General features: G+C 42.7%; 1 pseudogene across 1 annotated transcript; it reads right to left on the bottom strand.

The window, feature by feature from the left end:
* Positions 1–3,179: 3,179 nt before the first annotated feature.
* Positions 3,180–10,258, bottom strand: LOC309608571 (protein HIRA pseudogene; annotated as a pseudogene). Its single transcript has one exon. The product of its transcript is annotated as a protein HIRA pseudogene (transcript).
* Positions 10,259–23,059: the final 12,801 nt, after the last annotated feature.

Here is a 23,059-nt window from a genome sequence, read left to right on the forward strand (position 1 = left end):
GTGAAGTGATACCTCATTTTGGTTTTGATTTTCATTTCTCTAATAATTAACAATGTTAAGTATCTTTTCATGTGCCTGTTGGCCATTTGTATGTCTTCTTTAGAGAATTGTCTATTTAGGTCTTCTGCCCATTGTTTTGATTGAGTTGTTTGTTTTTTTAATATTAAGTTGTATGAACTGTTTGTGTATTTTGGATATTAACCCCTTGTTGGTTGCATCATTTGCAAATATTTTCTCCCATTCTGTAAGTTGTCTTTTCATTTTGTTGATGGTTTCCTTTGCTGTGCAAAAGCTTTTAAGTTTGATTAGGTCCCATTTGTTTAATTTTGCTTTTTTTCTTTTGCCTTGGGAGACTGACCTAAGAAAATATTGCTACAATTTATTGTAGAAAATAAAATAGCAGAAAATATTTTGCTTTATGTTCTCTTCTAGGAGTTTTATGGTATCACGTCTTATATTTTGGTCTTTAAACCTAAATTTACCTAGCATCATAACTTTACCAATCTTGACTGATACACCCAGAATCTAAGCTCCCACCAACCTCAAGGTCAGAGAAAGAAGACAGTTTTCTTTTCACCAGGAAAAGTCTAAATCTTGCCTCCCAAATGATTGAAAGAGAGGAATTCCATTGTTCATTTCTCCCAGGGAAAATTGTATCTACAAAACTCACATCAAAAGTCAATAACTGATTATCAGTACATTTCCCAAAATATGAATCATTCCATATTTTTATTAATAACAGCTTTATTGAGATAGAGTTGGATGTAATTCACATACCATAATGTTCACTCTTTTAACATATATAATTTAGTGGTTTTTAGTATATTCACAGAGTTGTGCAACTATTGTCACTAATTTTAGAACATTTTTACTCTCCCCCAAAGAAATCCTGTTCCCATTAGCAGTTATTCCCCATTTCTGTCCTCTGCCCTCAGCATCTGGTTACAACTAATCTACTTTCTAGTTGTCTCTATGGACTTGCCTATTCTGGACATTTCATATGAATGAGATTCCACACTATGTGGTCTTTTGTAACTGGCCTCTTTAACATAATGTCTTTGGGTTCATCCATGTTGTAGCAGGTATCAGTACTTCCTTTTTGTGGATGAATAATATTCTACTGTATAGATGTACCATATTTTGTTTATTTATTCATTAAACAAAATGGATAATGTACATTTAGGTTTTTTCTACTCTTCAGCTATCAAGAATGATGCTGCTGTGAATGTCTGTGTACAAGTTTTTGTATAGACATATGTTTTCAATTCTGGGGCATTCGATCTTGGAATTACATGTGAACCACAGACAGCCTTGTCCTTTTTCAAAATCTTTCTTCCACTCTGAGATGGTGAAGTTACACATCTGTAGTAGTTTCCTGTAACTGCTGTAGCAAATGACCACACTTTGGGCTTAAAACAACACAAATTTATCATCTTAAAGTTCTCAGGTCAGAAGTCTAATTGGATCCTTGGGCTGAACTCTAGGTGTTGGCAGGTTCCTTTTCTGGCTTCTACAAGCTGCCTGCAGTCCTTGCTCTTGGTCCTCTTCTGTTTGCAAAGCCAGCAGTCTTTCTCACACTACATCATGGTGACTGTCTCTTCTGCCTCCTTCCTCATTTAGAAGACTCCTGTGGTTATGCTGGGCCCACCTGGATAATTTAGGATAATCTTATTTTAAAGTCAGCTGATTAGCAACCTTAATTCCTCCTTACCATGTAACATTCCCAGATTCTGGCACAGACACTTTGGGGGGGCATTATTCTGCCTGCCACAATACCTCTTTAGCTGGCTTAGAGTCTCTGCTCCTAATCCTTTCAAACAACTGTTTGAATACACATACACACACACACTAAGGAAAAGCAATAAACTACAGACACAAGACAATACCTGAAAAAAAAAATCTATATGGTGGGAATGCAAAATGTTCAGCCACCTTGGAAGATAATGTAGCAATTTCTTACAAAACTAAGCATACTCTTACCATATGCTTCAGTAATCATGCTCCTTGATATTTACCCAAATGAGTTGAAAACTTATGACCCCACACAAACTTGTAACTTTATGCACAACTGCCAAAACTTGGAAGTAACAGGCATCCTTCAGTAGGTGCATGAGTAAACAAACTACGGAACATGCAGATGATGGAGTAGTGTTCAGTGATAAAAAAAAGTGTTATTAAGAAAAAACTTAAAGATATAGAGGAAATTTAAATGCATATTGCTGAGTGAAAGAAGCTAATCTGAAAAAGCTACTTAGTGTATGATACCAACTATATGACATTCTGGAAAAGGCAAAAATATGGAGATGGTAAAAAGATCAGTGGTTCCCAAGAGTTTGGAGGAAAAGACTGAGGGATGAATAGGGCACATGGGATATTGAGGGTAGTGAAACTCCTCTCTATGACACTGTGATGGTAGAAACATGTTTACACATTTGTCAAAACCCCTAGAATGTACAACAAGAAGAGTGAACCTAATGTAAACTGTGGACTTTAGTTAATAATGTACCAATGTTTGCTCATCAATTGTAACACATGTGCCACACTAATGTGAGATATTAATAATAGGGGAAACTGTGTGTGGAGGGGTGAGGGGTTATATGAGAACTCTGTACTTTCTTCTCAATTTTTATATGAATGTAAAACTGCTCTAAAAAATAAATTGTATTAATTATTTAAAAATTCAAACTACAGAGATGTACTCTGACCACTATAAAAGTAAGGTTTCACATTATTTCTCAGAAAAGTGTAGGTCCTTAGATCTACCCTTCTCAAATGTCTGGATTTCAGAAATCTTTCTCTCATGTGTACAATTAAAAGCCTATCAGTGTGGTTTACCCCAAGCAAAAGGTCAGTTGGATTCAAAAATAAATTGTAGGGGCTTCCCTGGTGGCACAGTGGTTGAGAGGCTGCCTGCTAATGCAGGGGACACGGGTTCGAGCCCTGGTCTGGGAAGATCCCACATGCCACGGAGCAACTGGGCCCGTGAGCCACAACTACTGAGCCTGCGCGTCTGGAGCCTGTGCTCCGCAACAAGAGAGGCCGCGATAGTGAGAGGCCCGCGCACCGCGATGAAGAGTGGCCCCTGCTTGCCGCAACTGGAGAAAGGCCTAGCACAGAAACGAAGACCCAACATAGCAATCAATCAATCAATAAATCTTTAAAAAAAATAAAATAAAAATAAATTGTAGCCCCTAGCTGATAAAAGACAAAACTTCTAAACAACAGTTTTTACAGAATCAGCTCACTAAAGTTTCAGACACTCATAAGGCCCATCTCAGTCACCATCACCTTGTTGCACCTGTAACACAGTTAAGAAATCCAAGAATGGGTCTCTAAGCTAAGTAGCTATTTATATTAGCTGAAATTCAGAGGAATTTCATCTCAGATGGCAGCCACTGTACATTTAATCTCAAAGTAAGCTATTTTTGCACTTTTAAAGTCATCCTCAGACCCCCCCCCGGGGTTTACTCCTTTAGAAAAGGAAAAAGTCTCCCCCAGTGAGTACTGAAATAGACATCTGAGCACTGCCACCATCTCCTGTCTTCTGTGAGGATTTCTAGCAAGTCAAACTCACTCATCGTTAACAGTTCTCTTCAAAAATTATGAAAATGCAAGTCAATCATTAAGAGAGTGAGTTTATTTAAATCTTAGGCAAGGGTTTCCCTGATGGCGCAGTGGTTGGGAATATGCCTGCCAATGCAGGGGACACAGGTTCGATCCCTGGTCTGGGAAGATCCCACGTGCCACGGAGCAACTAAGCCGGTGCTCTGAAACTACTGAGCCTGCATTCTAGAGCCCTTGTGCCACAACTACGGAGCCTGCACGCCACAACTACTGAAGCCTGTGCGCCACAACTACTGAAGCCTGCACACCTGGAGCCTGTGCTCCGCAGCGGGAGGCCTGCGCACATCGGCAGAGAGTGGCCCCCACTTGCTGCAACTGGGGAGGGCCCACACACAGCAATGAAGACCTAACAGCCAAAAATAAATAAATTAAATAAATAAATTAAAAAAAAAATCTTAGGCAAGATTCTGGGCTGAGACTCTTAGAGGAGGTCAAAAAATTACAATTAACTTTTAATGCAAAACTGCTCAATTTGGTTATTCTTTTGTATTGAGCACACCACAATTAGGAATCTCTATAACTTTCTTTCAAGAACTGTGAAGTGTCTGGGATTTTATCCCACTTATATGCTAAGAAGCCTGTCACAATTTCATGGGTGCTGGTGGAAAGCTGAAGACTCCTGGGTCAGAGATGGAGGCTTTGTTACATGACACAGCGGGCAGCAGGGAGTGAGCACATGTATGTGTGTCAGTTATCCTTGTCCCTAAGTTCCACAGGGCAACACAGGAGGACCTGGATGGTGCAGGAGGCTGCATTGCAGGAGATCAGCCTTAATTCATCTTAGGAAACTCACAACTTTTACAATGGCCGATAAACAGATCAGCCCTTTCCTCTGAGGAAAACTAGCTACAAGGCTGCAAGCACATCTACTCTTGCTCTGGAGGGAGGCATTATCTCTGTCTTTCAAGGATTTTCACTACAGAAACATCTTCGAAAGAATATTCTGGGAGAAAGTCTTATAAGGCATGCAGAAACATGTGACCCAAGGAGAACCATCTCCTCGTCTTTCCTTGAAGTTCCTGATATATGCTGTACTCCCTATAATAAGATAATCTGACTGATCTGACAAATCCACACCACTTTTTAATTTATTTTTATTTTATTTTGAAATTTTATATTGGAGTACAGTTGATTTACAGTGTTGTGTTAGTTTCAGGTGCATACCCTCTTTTAATATGTGTTTTGAGTGTTCCTTCCCATCAGAGACAGTGATTTGTCCAGAAGGGTTTAGATTCTCACCTATTGCCCCTTGAAATTGAAGCCTGGTTGGTGATGTGGTTGGTGGTCAGAGAGGAATCCAAGCTAATGGCCACATGTGGGCACTGAACCAACAACTGCAATCAGCTGAGCTAGAAACCATCTATTAGATTCAGCCAGACACTGGGAGCAACCGTGCCTGCCATCTAACCCTAACCCTAACCCATACCCAATCAATCATCAATCCCGTTGACACACTTGGACCAGACTGCCCTCTCCAGCGCTCTCCTGCATGGTCCACATCCTCTCTTTGCCCTGCTAGACCTGCTGTATTGTCTCCTCACTGGCTCCTTTCCCTCCCGATTGCCTCCTCTCTCCCCAGTCTTATCCAACTCCACTCCGCCACTCACATAGCTGCCAGAATAAACTTCTAAAACGCAACTCTCAGCATGACACTTCTGTTCTGAAAAATCTACAGTACCTCACAGACTGCAGGATAAATGTCAGCTTCTTAGCATGGAACATGGATCTTCCTGTAATTTGGCTTCTGATTAAAACTTTATGCACAACACTCATTTTATCCTGTCTTCTGCCTCTAGCACTTTCACCAGCAAAATAGTGATAAAAATAGTATCAGCCACCTAGGTTGCTATGAGAATTATAGGTGTTAATACATGTTAATTGATCAAGACAATGGCTCATAATAGTTGCTCAAGGGGAGTCATGAGAAGAGTAATTCACTAGCTACATCAAACTATCAATTTCTCCAATAAGCTAGATGAGCCATGATCAACTCCCTGAAGGCTTCTTGGTTACTCTGTTATCTTGGACACTACTTTTTCTCATTACAGAGCCTATAATAAAATATTGTCTTAAAAAAAATGCTTACAGTCCACTCTCCCCACTGCAGAGTAAAATCCAAAAGGCAGCTTTATGTTTTACCCATATTTGGATTCCTAAGGCCATCCCATTGTCTGTCACATAAAAAGCACTTAATAAATATTTGATGAACAGTGGTATGCTGTTTCTGTATTTATGGATACAAATGGAATACTACCAGCAGATCTTTCCATGTTCTTTTCAAGTCTTTAGGTTTTGTAGCTGTAGCCTTTACTTACAGATCTTCTGGAGTTCTTTGTTCTACTTTTTTTTCAGTTTTAATACTTTTTTATTGAAGTATAGTTGATTTACAATGTTGTGTTAATATCTGCTGTACAGCAAAGTGATTCAGTTATATTATATATATGCATATATATATATATATTCTTTTTTTAAAATATTCTTTTCCATTACGGTTTATCATAGCCTATTGAATATAGCTCCCTGTGCTATACAGTAGGACCTTGCTGTTTATCCATCCGATATATAAAAGCTTACATCTGCTAACCCCAACATCTCACTCCATCCCTCTGCCAACCCCCTCTCCCTTGGAAACCACCAGTCTGTTCTCTATGTCTGTGATTCAGTTTCTGTTTCATAGATATGTTCATTCATGTCATATTTTAGATTCCACATATAAGTGATATTATATGGTACTTGTCTTTCTCTTTCTGACTTAACTTCATTTAGTATGAAAATCTTTAGTTGCATCCATGTTGCTGCAAATGGCATTATTTCCTTCTTTTTTTTTTTGGTATCCAATGCGTGTTCATTTATTTTACACTTACAAAAGAAATCGCCCCATCCCCCCCAAAAGTCTCTTTTTACAAACATTTAAAAATTAAAACTAAATGAAGATAGACAAGTTAATTTCAGTACAATTATTTTTCAATGTAGCTGTCATAATTAGAGTTTAAATTTCCTACAAGTGACCAATGTCCAAGTGACTTACAGGGAAATCCTGGTTATTGGCCAAAAGGAAAATTCCATATTACAAGTTAGCAAATTCTAGTACAAAAATAGTCCATGTGTTGGAATAGGCTTTCTTTTTACATAGATCTCAGGTCAGTCTACTGACTGCATAATACGCTAACGTCTCACGGTTCTCTCTTTCACAAATGGCTCATTCGTCATAGCTGGAGCAGCACGGCGCCTATAGGGCTACTGTCCACCTGGGGACCGTGCTGGAGACGGCAGGCCTGGGCTGCCTCACTGGCCCCAGGGCAGCTGGGCAGAGCCCCAGCTCCGCACCGGGGTCCTGGAGGGAGGAACGAGTTGCAGGCAGAGCCGCTCCCCCTGAGGGAGAAACAGGCCCAGGACACAGGGGAAGTGTGCCCAGGGGCTGGGCCCGTACTGGTGCAGGACAGCCCACCTCCTGCCAGTGTCTCCTCATCCTGTAGCCCAGCGAGATAAGAGGCCGACCTGCGTGTCCTCAGCGGCGAGAGTGTGGCCCTGCCCTTGCTGCGGCTGGGCAGGCTACTTGTCCCTCAAGATGTCGAGCTGTTCCTGATACTCGGTGAAGAGGCGCTGGAAGCGGAGGTTCTGCCCGATGACTGGCAGCAGCTCCTTCAGCAGGTCCCTCTTCCGCAGACCCACTACTGTTGACTCCCATTGGCTTCCAGTGGAGGAGTGAACGGGCCCCAGTAAGTCCTTGCATATTTCTCCGAGTCGGTATTCAAACCCTTCATTCACGAGGTATCGCACGTAGAGGAGGAGCCAGTGGCGGTACTCGTGGCTGGAGCGCAGGGTGAGCGCTGCGGCGACCTGGCTCTCCAGGTAGGCCAGGGTGGTCTCCTGCTGCACCGTGTGAGGCACGGAGAAGAGCCGGGCTGCCTGCCTCCCCGAGGTGGAGGCGCGGCCCTGGACTATGGCTAAGGGTCCCGAGCACAGCATGGCGTCCTGGGGTGGCAGGCTGCTCCTGAAGTCTGCACACTGGGCCAGGGAGTCCTGCTTGTCAGAAACCAGGTTCCACGCAGACAGTGATGGGTTGAAGCAGTAGGCCTTCCCGTCCGACAGGTTCATCACGGGGATTCCATGCTGCGTCAGCAAGATCTGTGACACCGTCATGTCACTTCCTGCCAAGATGGAGTGTAGGGACTCTTCCTTCACCACCACTATCTGCCTGTGCACATCCCAGACAGACAGCGTGGCTGTGACGGTGAGGGCCATGACGTAGGAGCCGGTACAGTGCAGGGTGGAGATCGGGGATGGCAGCAGGATGGGAGGGAGGAGGCGGCGACCACAGGTGGAGAACACGGACAGCATCCGCTTTTCACAGGCGACACACACCACGTCACAGCTGCCGGCAGCGGTGAGGATCTGGCTGGTGAGCACCGTCTCCCACTGCTTCCCTTCCCGGCTGCACTTCAGGCGGCTCAGCTTTATGCCCCCCACGGCTGTCACCTCGTTCTCCACCTCTATGTACATGGAGGGGTCAGAGCTCACCTGCAGGGTGAAGGCTCTCTGGGGGCCCGGCATGGGCAGCTTCAGCGCAGCTGCTGGGACGGACAAACACACGGCGTCCTTCTCTGCGGTCAGGGCAGCTGGGGACTGCACAGACAGGGACATGGGCATGAGCCGCGAGTCCTTCCGAGGCCGCCGTTTCTTCTTCTTCTCCACCGTTTCCACCTCGAGCTCCAGCTTCCTCTTGGAGAGCGAGGAGGGCTTAGCCCTCCTCTCCAGGACATCCCGGGGCCGCAGCTCCTTCACAAGGCTCTGCTCTTTCAACCTTTCCATAGCCGTCGGGGTCAAACCGGCCAAGGCAGAAGCCCCCGGCGTGGCTTTGGAGCGCTCCGTGAATCGGGAGTCGAACGCTGTCATAGGTTCGATCTTGGACGGGGTTGCCAGGATGGAGGGGGACGGTGCAGCGCGAGCAGAGGCCGCATTCACGCTGTCCTTACTGACAGAATCGCCCACAGGCCTGGTGCCGGTCGCCGCCACAGGCTCTGTGGAAGGCTTCGAGGTGCCGAAGGGGACGGGGGTGCTGGAGTCCAGCGGCAGCAGCTGCGGGCTGCTGTGAGAGGTGAGCATGGTGCCCGCCAGGGAACCCGAGAGCGGGATGCTGTTGGAGAAGGCCGTGGAGAAGTCCCCAGTGTCCAGCTGTGCTATGCAGAGAGGCGTGATTCTCCTCCGACCATCTGCTGTCCGAGTCTCAACTTGTTTCTTTAAAAGATTCTTCCTGATGTCCTCCAGACTCTCCCCGTTGACGACGCCAGTGACCGAGGTAGCGGAGCCTGTCTCTCTGGCCGCAGAGCCCTTCTGGTCCAGCTGCTGCTGCTGCTGCCTCCGCTGGTACTTGAGAATCTCGGGGTTCTCGATGACGGCGGTGGAGAGCTGGGTCTCGGTCATGATGGCCAAACTCTTGCCGTAGGTGGACTGATGGATGCGGCTCTTCGCCTCCTCGCTCAGGGGGTCTCCGAGCTTGTCCTGGGAGAAATCCAGGAACGCCACAGAGCCGTCCATGGAGCACACCAGGATGCCCAGCCCATTCAGAGTCCAGGAAATGTCCATGATGGATTTGTCAAACAGCTCATGGATGACAACCAAAGGCCGTTTTAGACACGTGAGCCAGACAGAGAGCGAGCGGTCCTTGCTGCCGACAGCACAGCAGCAGTACGGGCAACTGGGTTTCGCAGAACTCCCGTTCTTCTGCTTCTTCTTGAAGATTTTTGGGTTGAATTTCACGACAGTCACAGCTTTCCGGTGCCCGACAAAGTCCATGTTGGTCTTCCAGCCCTCCCGTTCGATGATCTGGGCAGTGGGGCCGGAGTTGTTCATGGCGTGGGCGGACACGAGGTAGTGCCCGTCAGGGGACCAGCTGAGCCGCAACACGTGGGTCGTCCCTCCACACTCATCAAAAGGCTTGGTGATGCTGGTCTCTAACTGCCAGTCCAGCGTCCTCCACACCTTCAGGCTGCGGTCGTCGGCTTGAGAGGCAATGTATTTACCAACAGGGTCCCAAGTCAGGCCCTTCACCAGGCCAGAATGGCCTCTCAGAGTAGCTAGGATTTCTGGGAACTTCGCTGCGTTCGAGATGACCACGGTGTTGTCCACGCTGCACGAGGCCGGCCAGGCGTCATGGGGGGACCACGCCACGTCCATCACATCGCCTGAGTGACTCCGCAGGATGGAGACACATCGCCACTGCTCCACGTTGGCAAGCTTGCCACTGGAGCCGAACACGGTGCTGGGGCCGATGTACGTAGCCCGCTTCCACACCATTATCAGTTTGTCATCTCCCCCAGAAGCTAAATACATCCCACTGTTTGACCACCGCACGCAGTTCACACATGCTAAGTGATTGTCCATCTGGCAAAGCATCTTGGGGACATTTTCATCCTTCTCGTCATCCTCCTGTAGGACTGGAGACGTATTCCAGATTACAACCTTCCCAGAATCCTGTCCTTATCCTCCAGTTGCGAACTTGGTCCCGTCAGGGTGAATATCAACTGAAAAAATTGGCTTGCCATTGTGGTTGACCCAGGTCGGCTTCAGGAGCTTCATTGTTCGGCCGCCGCCGCCGCCGGACTGAGGCGAGAGCCGCGTCCCTCAGCGCGCCCGGGCCTTGGAGCTGCCGCCGCCCACCCGCGCCGCCCACCCTCCAACCGCCGCCCGCCCCGCGCCCTCAGCGCCGCCGCACCATCGTCGACCTGCGCCCCCCGCCGCCGCCGCAGCCGCCACAGCCGCATCCCCCGCGCCGCTCCTCCTCCGGCGGCTCCCAGGCAACGCCCTATTTCCTTATTTTTTATGGCTGAGTGGTATTCCATTGTATAGATAGATGCCCCGCCTCTTCTTTATCTGTTGATGGACATTTAGTTTGTTTCCATGTCTTGGCTATTGTGATAGTGCTGCTATGAACATAGGGGTGTATGTATTGTTTTGAATTATGGTTTTGTCTGGATATATGCCTAGGAGTGGGATTGCTGGATCATATAATAATTCAATTTTTCGTTTTCTCCTTAAGTCCTTTGCTCAGAAACCTAATAGTTTCTGATTGTCACATCTTATCTTCCCCTCTCCCCCACACCCCCGCTGTGGCTAGAATTATTATATGTGAATAATTCAGGAGTCATATTCATACTATTTCTTGTTGATAAATCTATTAGGCAGGCTTTTGGGTACTGATTTTTTAGTTAGTCCAGAAACTCAGTGTAGAAATATCTCACCTTATAAGATCCATTTACTTAGAATTTAAGTGAAAGGAAGGTGTCATTTCTTTGCTGCTGTATTTTGTCTCACTACCCCTTCTTGTTAGTTTTCATTTTTGTCTGTAGTTTTCTATGTAGATTCTAGAAAATAAAACAGGAAACACATTCAAGGAATCCCCTATGTACTCAATTATCTTTAAGAATACATGATTCTGATCACTTTGTTAAGGTGATATTCACCAGCTTTCTCCACTGTAAAGCTGCTATTTATCCTTTTGTAATTAATCAGTATTTATATGGAGATGCTTCGAGACGATGTAAATATTCTGTTCCTCATCAAGCTTTTATTCACTAACTTAGTCTCTGTTGATAATTGTTGCCTGGGTCAGTTATTACTATCGTGAGCTCCAAAAGTGATGATTTTCAAACTCACATCATGTGTCCCTTATGTAATGCATTAGGAATGACAAAACATCACATATGTGGTGTTCCTACCCAAAATGTATAACTTGAATCTGATCATGAAAGAAATCAGACAAGCCAAAATTGAGTATATTATGCAAAAGAAATGGCATGTAATGTTAAAAATGTCCATGTCGTGGAAGAAAAAGAAAGGCCGAGGAACTACTACAGATCAAAGGAGCCCTAAGAGACATAAGATTTAAATGCAATGTGGTATTTAAATGGATTGGGTACTGAACCAGAACAATTCACCATAAAGGGCATTATTGGGACAACTGGTGAAACTGGGGTGTTGACTGTGGATTAGACAATCATATTGTATCACTGTTAAATTTCACAAATATGGTAACTGCACTGTGGTTATGTGAGGAGAATAGCATTGTTTAATAAATATATAATTGGTGCTAAGGAGTAATAGGGGATGATGTAGGTAACTTACTCTCATGGTTCAGAAAAAATAGTACACATATATATTCAATTACAGCAAGAATGATAAGAGTAGTGTGGCAAAGTGTTAACAATGGGTGAATCTAGATAAAGGGCTCATGAGAACTCTGTACTACTCTTGCAATTTTTCTTTTAAGTTTGAAATTATTTTAAAAAATTCAACTCTTGCTCTGCATAAAAAAAATATGAGTCTATGATCTTGGACATTTATTGTTGTTTTTGAATATGAAAAATCTTTTTTAAATACTATATTAGAAGTCTGTTCTCCTTTTGGTTTATACTTCTTACCTGCAAGAAACTTCTCTGTATATGTATTCTCCAATTGTAGAGAAACCCCTATTTACAAAAACAAGATAGGTGAGACTATATAGTAAGCAAAGGACACTAGAAGTACTGACACAATCAAGCCTTTGGGAGCCTGGAATATCAATCATTGCAATTAATGATTCAAAAGCATCTCTGTAAATCCAGCTCTCTTTACTTCCCCTTAGCAGCTTGTGGCCACTGGTCTCTTGCCTAAAGATTATGCTATTGCTATTCTCAGGACTTAGCTTTTTCTACCGCTGATTTCCTCTACTATATCTGTTTCTCCTTGTGTATCTTGCCTTCAAAATTTTTCAGAGGAAGGTTTGGTTGGGTTACTTAGTCAGCATCTAATATTGAGCAATGCCATTGGGTGGAGTCCAGTACATCTCAAAGGCAGCTGGACTCCCCATGTCAAGCTTAGGATCCCAGTTTGATGTACATCAGAATCAACCCAACTACAAATTCATAGCAGAGATGGTATTCCATGTTATAGCATGAATTCGAGTTATGGCCAGTGGATCATAGAACGCAAAGAAAAGAAACCTATGAGACTAGAACAACTCGTGTCACTTTCTTCAAAGGGGTCATTCCTTTCCCCCCTCACTCAGACCTGTCAGGGGAAATGAAGGTTGGCTAGTGCCTATCTGAGTAAATCTACCTATCCCCCATGGAAACCAAATGTACTTTATCTGTGCTACAGCACAGGTATAAGAAAGCATGGTCATTTGTGCCATGAAACTCATGGAGTTTGAAATCAAAGAGACCGGCTCCAATTCCTACCCCCATCACTTATTGGCTTCATGGTTTTGGAAAATTAACTTGTCTGAATCTTGTATTCCTCACTGGTCAAACAAAGATGACAATAATAGCCCCTTGGAGGAGATTAAACAAGATGATATGTACAAAGCATTTAGCATAGTGTTTGGCACATAATAGGAGGTCAGTATATGACAATGGTTGTTATTATTACTATAAAATCTGCTTTAAAGCTATTGCCTATGTGCAGCTAAGGGCAGTGTATAAAGCTTTTTTCACCATATTAATCTGTAGGTGTGAGGATCTGCCCTGTATTTTCGGTTCCTCTGCTTTCTGACGCCGTTTTAAAAAGAATATTTAAAATTTTTTGAAATTGTTTAAGACTCACAAGAATTTGTACAATTAGTTCCCATGTATCCTTCACCCTACTTCATCCAAAGATAATATCTTATCAACATTGTATTTGTCTAAACTAGGAAATTGACATTGGTACCAACTATGAACTCAACTATAGAACTTATTTGAATTCACTGGTTGATTTTTTTCCTCCTTTCTTCCAATTCTCTTTTACCGCAATCTCTTTCTTTCTCTTATTCCTGATGCATTTCTAGTTTACAGGTGACAATTTCCAAACTTAGAATTAACAAAAATGAAGCGTCCTATTTCATTGCACAGTACCACAAGATGTTTGTGAGCCCACGTTGTCATAGTCATCCTACTCTCAGAAAGGTGGGCTGAGACCTCTCTGTAAAACATTGGTCTTTTTCTTTCTGGGAATGACCTGAAGACTAGCAGAATGGCTCTTCCAATGGCTCTTCTTCTTACTCAGAAAGAACCACATGGAGTCTGGTAGGAGTGGGGGAGAAGCCATCTAGTTGGGACCCATACTCCTGACAGGTGACCCAGAAGAGGAGGGGGGATATCACAGGCTCAGGAATCTTCCCTGGGGAGTGAGGGATTCAAGCCCCACATTGGGCATCCCAGCCCTGGGGTGAACATTGCACCCCAATGTTCATAGCAGTACTATTCACAATAGCGAAGATAAGGAAACAACCTAAGTGTCCAACAACAGATGAATGGATAAAGAAGATGTGGTACATATATACAATGGAATATTACTCAGCCATAAAAAAGTGAAATTCTGCCACTTGTGACAACATGGATGGAGCTGGAGGGTATTAGGCTTAATGAAATAAGTCAGAAAGAGAAACACAAATACTATATGTTTTCACTTATATGTGAAATCTAAAAATAAAACAAATAAATATAATAAAACAGAAACAGACTCACAGATACGGAGAAAAAACTAGTGGTTACCAGTAAGGAGAGAGGTCAGGGGAGGGGCAAAATAAATGAAGGGGATTAAGAGATACAAACTAGTAAGTATAAAATACAGCACAGGGAATGTAGCCAATATTTTATAATAACTTTGTATGGCGTGTAATCCCTAAAAATATCGAATATTGTATACCTGAAACTAATACTGTAAGTTAGCTATACTTCAGTAAAAATAAAGGAAGCTCCTACTTGTTGCGGTTAGGGTAGTCTTTGACTTACATCTATTAATGAATAAATAACTTCTATCTATCTGGGATAGAAGAATTAAGAATTAAGTTTTCTAATTCAAGATTTTGATTTTATACCACTTTTAATTCATGATCTAATGTGGAGAAATTTTTACCTTTGAAGAGTAGATACTAAGTAATTTTCTCTAAAGGAAAGAACTGCTTTTGGAAAAATACATTGGGAAGTACCGGGTCAGAATGTGAGTCCTGCAAGAGTGGGTGTGAGTTGATGCCGAATGCCTGAAGAAGGGCGTTCCTCTACCTGAAATAAGAGCAGGAGTAGTTCGTTGTTTTCATCTCAGAGGGAAAGGGATGTGAGTGGCTACAGGACATTCTTGAGGAGGTGAATGCTTATGATTCCTCTTAAGATTATTTATATTGCTATAGTTTGAGCCCCTCTTTTATCTTTGCCCAAAACTCTTCAGTGAAGTCTGTTAAACTCATGTTCATTCGTGTTTTTCACGTGTTCATGTATTCATGCATTCATTCAACAAATTTTATTTTTATTTATTTATTTATTTATTTATGGCTGTGTTGGGTCTTCGTTTCTGTGCGAGGGCTTTCTCTAGTTGTGGCAAGCGGGGGCCACTCTTCATCGCGGTGCGCGGGCCTCTCGCTATCACGGCCTCTCTTGTTTCGGAGCACAGGCTCCAGACGCGCAGGCTCAGTAACTGTGGCTCACGGGCCCAGCTGCTCCGCGGCATGTGGGATCTTCCCAGACCAGGGCTCGAACCCGTGTCCCCTGCATTGGCAGGCAGATTCTCAACCAATGCGCCACCAGGGAAGCCCAACAAATTTTAACTGAGCAACTTTTATGTTCTCAGTATATTCAGGGCTTTGAAGTTACAGCAGTGAACATGTCTGAGTCCATGATCTCTTGGAGCTTACATTCTACTTGGGTAGACAGACAATAAACAGATTAATAAATGCACAACATGTCGACAAACTCTCAAATATTATGAAAAACATTAAAGCAGGGTATTGAGGTAGTGTGTTATTTTAGGTAGGGCGTGGAGGAGGTGACATTCATTCCTGAATGAAGTGAGGATGAAGTCTGGAAGAACAGTGTTCCAGGCAGAGGGAACAGCAGGTGTAAATGTCTTTGAGGAAGAAGTCAGCTCGGCATGTTTAATAGAAAATAGCCTCGTGTGCCTTGAGACCCGTGAGAAACAGGGAGAGTTTTAGGAAATGATGTGCATGATCGTTATGGAAGATAAGAAAGGACTAAGTTCCATGTAGTGAAATGAGTGGAACAGAAGAAACTTCCAGAACCCAGGGGCCTGAAAGTTGTGCCGGCTTTGAGAGTATAAGCCATCATCTCCTTACACCATGCTAGAAAACTTAGATACTAATTTGGACTTCCGAAAAGAAGGGACTGGTGAGGGCTGAAGACATTATGGTTTCATTTTGGAGGGACAAGGAGACACTATGGTTTCCTCTGACGGAGTACTTTAGAAATACTTGAACCTTTATCAAAATTTTAATTTTAGGTCATCATAGTTTTCAAGAAGCCATTGTGTCACTACTGTTTAATAAGACATTAAATTCTGGTAATAAAATCACTAGGATGTAAACTACACAAGAGAGCATCTTTGTCTTGTTCCATACTTCTCAGCTCCTAGGGAAGTGCCTGGCACATAACAGGAAATCAATAAGTACTTGCTAATGGAGTGAAAGTAACAAATCATTCAAGTTTGAAATCCAAACAGTACACATACCCATCCTTAAAGAAGTAAATTTGTTTATTTATTTGAAACTTTAATATCATGGATAATTATGTATTTTTCTCTAGCCAGAGGGTAAATAGCACACAACCCATGATTTCATCTTGGCTTCCTAAGGAGGATATTTTTTATGAAAAAATATAATTTGATCACAGAACATCTGTAATAGCTTCCAATATTTTCAAGTAATAAATGCTTAATTTAGGTAGCCAATGTTCCCAGATCTAGTGACGTATCTTATTACCCAGAAGAATTGGTTTGAATAGTGTCAATCTAAATTGAAAATATGCCAGGTTCATTAACACCAGCATTAACAGACTTTTTAATTAAATTGCTGATTCTGTCAATAATATTGTTTACTGTTGTTTCTGAAAAGAGTCAGATAAGTATTTCTCTTTTTATAACTCTTATTTGATAACTTTTATTTCATATAGGTGTGGAGTGGGGTAAAGTTTCAACAAAAGCGCAAGAATACAAACAAAATTTCATGATGTTGTTTTATTGCTGTAAAAATAAAGGTGTTTTAGTTTGCTCCCCCAAACAGAAGTTTTCCTTATCAGAAACTTTGAATGTACTAATGAATTAATTAAAATTTGCTGTTTTAAATGTACAGATTGATTCTCTAGAATTCTGGTTCTTAGATATATTTTTGATGGAATCTTCAACATTTGTTTATCATATAGCTTTCAGTGTGCTAGAAGTGTGGCCAGACAACACAGTCGAGAAGAGTCTACACTGACAGATTTGCCTAGGGCAGGCTTCAGCTGCAGAGAGCTGCCCTGACTGAGGTCACACCCTCTGGGGCCAACCGCACCCAGGGACTGAGCCAGGCAAGGCTGTGCAGGCCCCAGCATCCCAGCCCAACACTGGACAGTGCTGACAGCCAGAGGCCCGGCAGGTTGGTGAGGCTCCGTCAGGCCTGCTTCCCAGTTTGCCATCTCTCTCTCTGCCCAATCCTGTTTCCTCCCCTTCCTTTTGGTATGTGTTGATTATGACTCTAATAAATACCTTGTACCCCACATTCCACCTTAGCATCTGCTGTTCTAAAGAATCCCAACTGTGACACACAACGAATGCCACACAGTAGCAGAAATTCAGACCTGACACAAGCCCATGGAACTGTCAACAGTTTAGCTGTGTAGACTCACTCTTACCATATTATTAACATTCTGGTGATGCAACTTTATATTTGATACCATTGAATGTTTGGGGCTCTATTTATAGTGACCTGGTGGATTTTTGTTTTATTGTGTTGTATTTTATTTTATAGTGTTAATCAATACTTTAAACTTCCTCTCAATTTTCATCAAAAACAAGAGTTTTCCTTGTTCCCTCACCCTCTCCACTGACGGCTAGGACAGTAGCAGACAGGCCAGCTATCTTTAGGGAGGAAAGAATGGCTGCTTCTCTGCTTCCTTCTCAACTGGCTGATGGAGCGTCAACCTCCTCCAGGGCCAAGGCCGGGGAAGGATCGTCCCAGAGCACACACTGCCTTTTGCTCCAGTCGTTGGAGCAAGTGCAGGCACCTCCTGGACACTTATAGAGTATTCAGCTGGAGTGCTCAGACTTACTATATCTGAGCACTCCAGCTGAATTTCTAATTTAACATCCTGTCTCCTACAGTGATTTCCACTTTCTTATGCTTAGTATTTGTGTGGTCTATCTCTTTACATTCTTTCATTTTCAATTTTTCTGTATCTTTATTCCCTAGAAATATCGCTGGTGAAAAGCATGTAGGTGGGTATTTTTATATGCAGTCTGTCAGTGTAAGTGGCAGAATTGGCCACCTTTCCAGACAATCCTATGGCTGGCATACGTGAGTAGTAGGGACTCAAGACCTTTCCAGGAGCACTAATGGGGCTGGCAGAGGTTGCTGGTGGCAGCCTCAGCCTCATCTTTCTGTTTTCATCATGGACCTCAGCCTGTCCACCTAATCAGCCTATGTCCTCAGCCTCTTTACTGTCTTTTCCCAAACATCAGGGAATGATCTGATTGGTTCATCCATGGACAAACACCAAACAAGTGTTCACTTTCTCATGGGAAAACTGCATTCTAGTGGACAAGAGAACTCCTCTTGATTTAAAGCTAGAGGAGAAAACACCTAAATATTGACTGGGGAAATTTTTGTAGAGGTCTCACAGAGGCCAAAGGAGAGCTATTACTCCAAAAATCTGACCAGGCAAGAAAAGCTAACCTTTGATATGTTTCCCTATTAAGGACTTCTACAAGGGACAGACACATTTTTGATATACTGCAAACACAAAGATGTCACATGATTAAAATGTTAAAGTGGAAGGAATGAAATTGGGAGGTTTTATTCTCTGTGGTGGAAAACAAGACCTCTATGTCAATTAGAAAGCTTTTAGCTGCAAGTAAAAGATTCCCCAACTAACAGTGGCTTAAGCACTATGACATTTAGTTATTTCACAAAGCAAGGAATCTTGAGATTCCAGTTTCAGGGCAACAGTTTAAAAAATGTCTTTAAAGCCCCAAATTCTTTTCCATCCTTCTGCTTCTCATTCTCAGAATTCCTTTTTATTTTGGTCTTGGTGCTTGTGCCTCATGGTCACAAGATAGCTGCTGTAGCTCCAGTCATCATGGTTACATTCAAAGAAAGGAAATAGGCACACGGCCCATGGCTGCCATCTTGAATCACAGTATCCATGCAGGCCCACCAAGCTGAGACATCAGGCGCAGTGGTTCTGTGCTGGGAACTCTAATCCAACGTGTAAGGTGCAAGGCCTCTGCACAGGATCCCTACAGGCAAGTGAAACCAAACCAAGCACAAAAGAAGAGCTACTTTTTGCATGAATTACCTGGACATTTTCCTCCAAAGAAAATGAAGTTTGAGGAAAATTCCAGCAGACTGATTTAGACAAAGTGTGCTCCATGAGATAAGGGACACATCTGTCTGGTTCTACACTGAATCTCAAGCTCTCACCTCATAATTTCTCACTAGGCACTCTGATCTGAAGTGCCGGGTGCGATGCCACTGCATGAAGCACCCTGTGAGCAAGTGAAACTAGACGAAGCACAAAGGAAAAGGAAAAAAAAAGCAAGCTGTAAACACTCTGAAAAAAATGCCTCTGCACCTCTAGCTCTTGTGGAGGTTGGCATCTTCAGTGGAGTCTCCTATTGCAGGGGGACCTTCAAGATGGCGGAGGAGGAAGACGTAGAAATCACCTTCCTCCCCACAAATACATCAAAAACACATCTACTTGTGGAACAACTCCTACAGAACACCTACTGAACACTGGCAGAAGACCACAGACTTCCCAAAAGGCAAGAAAATCCCCATGTACCTGGCCATGTGGCTGACAGGGTCTTGGTGCTCTGGCCTGATGTCAGGCCTGAGCCTCCGAGGTGGGAGAGCCGAGTTCAGGACACTGGACCACCAGAGACCTCCTGGTCCTACATAATATCAATTGGCGAGAGCTCTCCTAGAGATCTCCGTCTCAGTGCTAAGACCCAGCTCCACCCAATGTCCAGCAAGCTCCAGTGCTGGATGCACCATACCAAACAACTGGCAAGACAGGAACACAACCCCACCCATTAGGTGAGAGGCTGCCTAAAATCACAGTAAGTTCACAGACACCCCAAAACACACTGCTGGACGTGGCCCTGCCCACCAGAAAGACAAGATCCAGCCTCATCCACCGGAACACAGACACCAGTCCCCTCCACCAGGAAGCCTACACAACCCACTGAACCAACCTCACCCACTGGGGGCAGACACCAAAAACAATGGGAACTACAAACCTGCAGCATGCAAAAAGGAGACCCCAAACAAAGTAAGTTAAACAACATGAGAAGACAGAGAAATACACAGCAGATGAAGAAGCAAGGTAAAAACCTACCAGACCAAACAAATGAAGAGGAAATAGACAGTCTACCTGAAAAAGAATTTAGAGTAATGATAGTAAAGATGATCCAACATCTTGGAAATAGAATAGAGAGAATACAAGAAACATTTAACAAGGACCTAGAAGAAATAAAGAGCAAACAAACAATGATGAAAAACACAATAAATGAAATTAAAAATACTCTAGAGGGAATCAATAGCAGAATAACTGAGGCAGAAGAATGGATAGGTGACCTGGAAGATAAAATAGTGGAAATAACTACTGCAGAGCAGAATAAAGAAAAAAGAATGAAAAGAATTGAGGACAGTCTCAGAGACCTCTGGGACAACATTAAATGTACCAACATTCGAATTATAGGGCCAGAAGAAGAGAAAAAGAAAGGGTATGAGAAAATATTTGAAGACATTAGAGTTGAAAACTTCCCTAACATGGGAAAGGAAATAGTCAATCAAGTCCAGGAAGCACAGACAGTCCCACACAGGATAAATCCAAGGAGAAACACGCCAAGACACATATTAATCAAACTATCAAAAATTAAATACAAAGAAAAAGTATTAAAAACAACAAGGGAAAAACAACAAATAACATACAAGGCAATCCCCATAAGGTTAACAGCTGATCTTTCAGCAGAAACTCTGAAAGCCAGAAGGGAGTGGCAGGACATATTTAAAGTGATGAAAGGGAAAAACCTACAACCAAGATTACTCTACCCAACAGGGATCTCATTCAGATTTGAAGGAGAAATTAAAACCTTTACAGACAAGCAAAAGTTAAGAGAATTCAGCACCACCAAACCAGCTTTACAGCAAATGCAAAAGGAACTTCTCTAGGCAGAAAACACAAGAGAAGGAAAACACCTACAATGACAAGCCCAAAACAATTAAGAAAATGGTAATAGGAACATACATATCAAAAATTACCTTAAATGTAAATGGATTAAATGCTCCCACCAAAAGACATAGACTGGCTGAATGGATACAAAAACAAGACCCGTATATATGCTGTCTACAAGAGACCCACTTCAGACCTAGGGACACATACAGACTGAAAGTGAGGGGATGGAAAAAGATATTCCATTCAAATGGAAATCAAAAGAAAGCTGGAGTAGCAATTCTCATATCAGAAAAAATAGACTTTAAAATAAAGACTATTACAAGAGACAAAGAAGGACAGTACATAATGATCAATCCAAGAAGATATAACAATTGTAAACATTTATGCACCCAACATAGGAGCACCTCAATACATAAGGTAAATTCTAACAGCCGTAAAAAAGGAAATCGACAATAACACAACCATAGTAGGGGACTTTAACACCCCACTTTCACCAACGGACAGCTCATCCAAAATGAAAATAAATAAGGAAACACAAGCTTTAAATGATACATTAGGGCTTCCCTGGTGGCGCAGTGGTTAAGAATCTGCCTGCCAATGCAGGGAACATGGGTTCAAGCTCTAGTCTGGGAAGATCCCACATGCCACAGAGCAACTAAGCCCGTGCGCCCAACTACTAAGCCTGCGCTCTGGAGCCCGCAAGCCACAACTACTGAGCCCACATGCCTAGAGCCTGTGCTCCGCAGCAAGAGAAGCCATCAGAATGAGAAGCCCGTGCACTGCAACGAAGAGTAGCCCCCGCTCACCTCAACTAGAGAAAAGCCCGCTTGCAGCAACAAAGACCCAGTGCAGCCAAAAATAAAATAAATAAATAAATTTAAAAATTAAATGATACATTAAACAAGAGGGACTTAATTGATATTTATAGGACATTCCATCCAAAAACAACAGAATACACTTTATTCTCAAGTGCTCAGGGAACATTCTCCAGCATAGATCACATCTTGGGTCACAAATAAAGCCTTGGTAAATTTAAGAAAATTGAAATTGCATCAAGTATCTTTTCTGACTACAATGCTATGAGACTAGATATCAATTACAGGAAAAAAATGTAAAAAAATACAAACACATGGAGGCTAAACAATATGCTACTAAATAACCAAGAGATCACTGAAGAACTCAAAGAGGAAATCAAAAAATACCTAGAAACAAATGACAATGAAAACACGATGACCCAAAACCTATGGGATGCAGCAAAAGTAGTTCTAAGAGGGAAGTTTATAGCAATACAATCCTACCTCAAGAAACAAGAAAAATCTCAAATAAACAACCTAACCTTACACCTAAAACAGTTAGAGAAAGAAGAACAAAATACTCCCAAAGTTAGCAGAAGGAAAGAAGTCATAAAGATCAGATCAGAAATAAATGAAAAAGAAATGAAGGAAACAGTAGCAAAGATCAATAAAACTAAAAGCTGGATCTTTGAGAAGATAAACAAAATTGATAAACCATTAGCCAGACTCATCAAGAAAAAAAGGGAGAAGACTCAAATCAATAGAATTAGAAATGAAAAAGGAGAATTTACAACTGACACTGCAGAAATGCAAAGGATCATGAGATATTACTACAAGCAACTATAGGTCAATAAAATGGACAACCTGGAAGAAATGGACAAATTCTTAGAAAAGCACAACCTTCCAAGACTGAACCAGGAAGAAATAGAAAATGTAAACAGACCAATCACAAGCACTGAAACTGTGATTAAAAATCTTCCAACAAACAAAAGCCCAGGACCAAATGGCTTCACGGGTGAATTCTTTCAAACATTTAGAGAAGAGCTAACACCTATCCTTCTCAAACTCTTCCAATATATAACAGAGGGAGGAACACTCCCAAACTCATTCTAGGAGGCCACCATCACCCTGATACCAAAACTAGACAAAGATGTCACAATAAAAGAAAACTACAGGCCAATGTCACTGATGAACATAGATGCAAAAATCCTCAACAAAATACTAGCAAACAGAATCCAACAGCACATTAAATGGATCATACACCATGATCAAGTGGGTTTTATCCCAGGAATGCAAGGATTCTTCAATATATGCAAGTCAGTCAATGTGATACACCATATTAACAAACTGAAGGAGAAAACTATATGATAATCTCAATAGATGCAGAAAAAGTTTTTGACACAATTCAAACCCATTTATGATAAAACCCCTCCAGAAAGTAGCCATAGATGGAACTTACCT

This window comes from Balaenoptera borealis (genome assembly GCF_965194805.1).
Source record: "Balaenoptera borealis genome assembly, chromosome: 12".
In the NCBI taxonomy this organism is placed as follows: domain Eukaryota; kingdom Metazoa; phylum Chordata; class Mammalia; order Artiodactyla; family Balaenopteridae; genus Balaenoptera; species Balaenoptera borealis.